The following is a 3,620-nucleotide window of genomic DNA, read 5'->3' as shown; positions in this document are numbered from 1 at the left end:
GACCGGCCCGAAGGAGGGAGAGGAGGAGGAGTTATCGCGAGGCCAATCTGAACTCAGGTCCCGCGAGCGCGCGCCCAGCGGAGCATGCGCTGTGGGAAGTGGTTGGCCTCAATGCGCCTGCGGATTCCGGGAGGGCCGGCGGGAGGCGCGGCGGCTCCGTCTCCGTGCGCATGCGCGTCGGTGGGGGCCGGAGTGGGTGCGCAGAAAAGAGGAAGAGAGGGCGGCTCCGGAGATTGAGGTTCGAGTCCCGCCTCCTCGGTGGTTTTGGCGGGATGCGGTGGGTGGGGCGGCCGGGAGGAATTTCAGTCCCCTGGGCGAAAAGTATGTGCTGAGACAGAAATGAGTCCGATCTGGCGTGTGCGCCGCAAGAGTGTGCTCCCATTCTGTGCAGGGAGACAGCTAGAGGTTCACGGCACTTAGGCAAGGGTGCAGGACCGGTTGGACCTTGAAGGGAGGGCAAGGGCGTAAGGAACCCTGGGAGAAAGGCCCAGGCTGGCTTAGGCTCAGAGTTCCCCCGAGATGGGAGGTGAGGCAACAGGGATGGGCAGGTCAGAACCGTAAGGGGATCCAGAGAGATGCGGAGTGCTGGGGACAGGACCCCTTATTAAATCCCACGGGGTCCTCGGATGTCAGAGGGATCCAGTCAAGGGTCGAGAATTCAGAAGCCTAGCCCTGGCCGGTTTGGCTCAGTGGCTAGAGCGTCGGCCTGGGGACTGGAGGGTTCCGGGTTCGATTGCGGTCAAGGGCATGTACCTTGGTTGCGGGCACATCCCCAGTAGGAGGTGTGCAGGAGGCAGCTGATCGATGTTTCTCTTTAATGGATGTTTCTAACTCTCTATCCCTCTCCCTTCCTCTCTGTAAAAAATCAATAAAATACATTTAAAAGAAAAGGATGCCCTGGCCGGTTTGGCTCAGTGGATAGAGCATTGGCCTGCAGACTGAAAGGTCCCAGGTTCAATTCCGGTCGGGGGCATGTATCTTGGTTGCGGGCACATCCCCAGTGCAGGAGACAGCCGATCGATGTTTCTACCTCTCTATCCCTCTCCCTTCCTCTCTGTAAAAAAAAAAAAAAAAAAAAAAAAAAAAAAAAATCAATAAAATATAATTTAAAAGAAAAGGAAAATTCAGAAGCTGCAGGCAGAGCCCTGTGCGTGTGGCGAGCGCATGCCCAGTCCAAATTGGCCAGGGTGGTTGGTTCCCCAAGGGAATGAAAGGTTGTTCAAGAGAAGAAAGTGTGTATGGTATATTCATATGTAACATATATGATAGGTGAATGGGAGGAGATACCGTTTTTCATTTGAAATCTTATTTTTAAGAAATTTAAAATTATTCTTGAACGGGGAACACGTACATTCTGACAAAATTCAAGCAGCCTGTGGGGTACACAATAAAAGCAAGTCTTCTGCTCTGGTATTCCATTCCTAAAGCACCAGTTCCCAGTTTCCATCTGGAGCTGCCGTTAGAGCAAAGCACTGTAGTTAAGAGCTTGAGCCTGGGTTCCCATATAAGGCTGCTGACCTTAGCCAAATCCCTGAACCTTCTCTGCCTTCTGTGTCCCCATGTCTAAAATGGAGATGACAGCAGCTCGTACAATGTAATTGGCAGAGTTAAATGGGTGAAGGTGCCCAAAACAGTGCCTGGGGCATAGTTACACTACTACTATATGCTTTCCTTATTTTGTGTTTATAATGGTAATGATAGTGATTGATTCTGAGTCAGCCTCTCCCCTCTGAGCCTCAGCCCTGCTGCCATTTTCTCAGAATTGGTGTCTGCTGGCACAGGCTGCCTGAAAACACCCGTCACCCAGACTGAGTTGAGAGTCCTGTTGTTTATGGAGTCCTCAGGAGGTTGTGGGTGTTTAGGGGAGACACACATGACAGGCCGCCTTCGTATTCTTTCTGTCAGTGTCCCTTTTTAGCATCCTCATCCAGTCATATCTGTTTTTCTTATCTGAATGTCTCAACCCCAGCTCCATGCCACTTTCACACCTGGCAACCCTCAGAGGGGGATGTGACTTGAGGGAAAATAAGGAGCCTGGCACTGACCACGGGCCCACTGTGTCCCAAGCTCAGTCTTATATACTAGTATATCACTACAACCTTTCCCCTCTCCCTTATTTAATAGATGCAGAAAATGAGTCTGAAAGAGAAGAAGGGCCTTTACTGAAGGGCCAAAGCCAGGAAGCAGCAAGCTCGTCTTACGCTGGGCAAACCAAAGGTTTTCTTTCCCTGGCACTGGGCAGGCTGCCTAGTGGTGAGTCAGCCAAGTACCCAGAGAGTGCTTGTATTCCGAACTTTTGATCTTACAAACGTTTGCTCTAATTTATGTCCTTGTATATCTGATCGCATGTACGTGGTAAGTATTATCAGTAGAATATCTTTTGTTTGAAGTAGAATTGCTGGGTCAAAGGACAGGTGTTTGGGGAATTTTGAGAGTCATTGCCAAATTACCTGTTCACTTCTTAATTTCTCTGTTCATTTTATTCATTCATATATCGAATGAATTATGGGACTCTAGTCATCTGCTGGACATGGCTGTAGTTTGGAAATCCTATCGTGAATCGGACAGAGCACCTGACCTTTGGGAGCAGATAGTCTAGTGAGGTAGGTGATGTCAGGTAACAGATGCTTGGGAGAAAAGAAAACCAGGGTAAGGGAACTGAGATTGACAGGTGGTCAGGGAAGGCTGCTCCGAGGAGTGACTTTGGAGCAGAAGGTAAGGGAATGAGGCATAAAAGATGCTGAAGAGCAGGAAGCGGAAAGACCCGAGGAGGTGGAGTGGGCCTGGCTGTTTAAGGGTTGTCAGGGTGACCAGAGTGACGAGCAGAGCAAGGGGAAGAGGGGCAGGATTGTTTAGGGATGGGGGTACAGAGAGAAACTGGATTACATAGAACCTTGCAGACCACTGTCAGGGCTTTGGAATTAACTTCCGAGTGTACCAGAAAGCCATTGGAGGGCTGTGAGCAAGGACCAGTGTGTCGTGTATGTTTTGTAAAGATTTCTCTAGCAAACACTGAACATTAATAATGGTGGTTGCCTGTGGAGGTGAGGGTTACAGACAGATGTGGATCAAGGGCTATGAGGAAGACTTGTGAAGACTTTTATGTTTTTGAACCACATGATTATTATCTATTTTTTAAAAGTTAAATAAAAATGCTGGTTGCTTTGAGGAGAATGGCCTGCAGCTGGGCAGGGGTGGAAACAGGAGATGAGGAAGCTGATGTCCCTGCCTGGGCAAGAGATGATGGTGACTCAGGAAGAGGGTTGTGTGAGAGGAAGCATGAATCAGGGCTGACTTATAAGTTATCCTAAAGGTTTTGGAACTGGATGAAAAGTGATGCTTTTTATCAAGATGGGAAGTAGTCTTGATGGGAAATCGACAGCCTTTGAACTTCTTAACTTTGAGATGCACATTGGACAACAAGTAAGTGGTCACAGTTTGGGAGAGAAACCAGGGTTTGTAGATTCAGAATTTTTACTGACTTTTTAAAAACACACACAAAGGTATTATGATAAAGAACACCCACATACCCATCACTGAGTATTGACAGTCATCGACATTTTACTTGTCTTTTTTCTTCCATTTCCCCCTCCCACATAAAAGCAAACTGTTTCCTGCAG

Source organism: Myotis daubentonii, chromosome 15 (genome assembly GCF_963259705.1).
Source record: "Myotis daubentonii chromosome 15, mMyoDau2.1, whole genome shotgun sequence".
NCBI lineage: Eukaryota > Metazoa > Chordata > Mammalia > Chiroptera > Vespertilionidae > Myotis > Myotis daubentonii.
The sequence above is the reverse complement of the archived record's forward strand: the minus strand, read 5'-3'. Positions refer to the sequence as shown.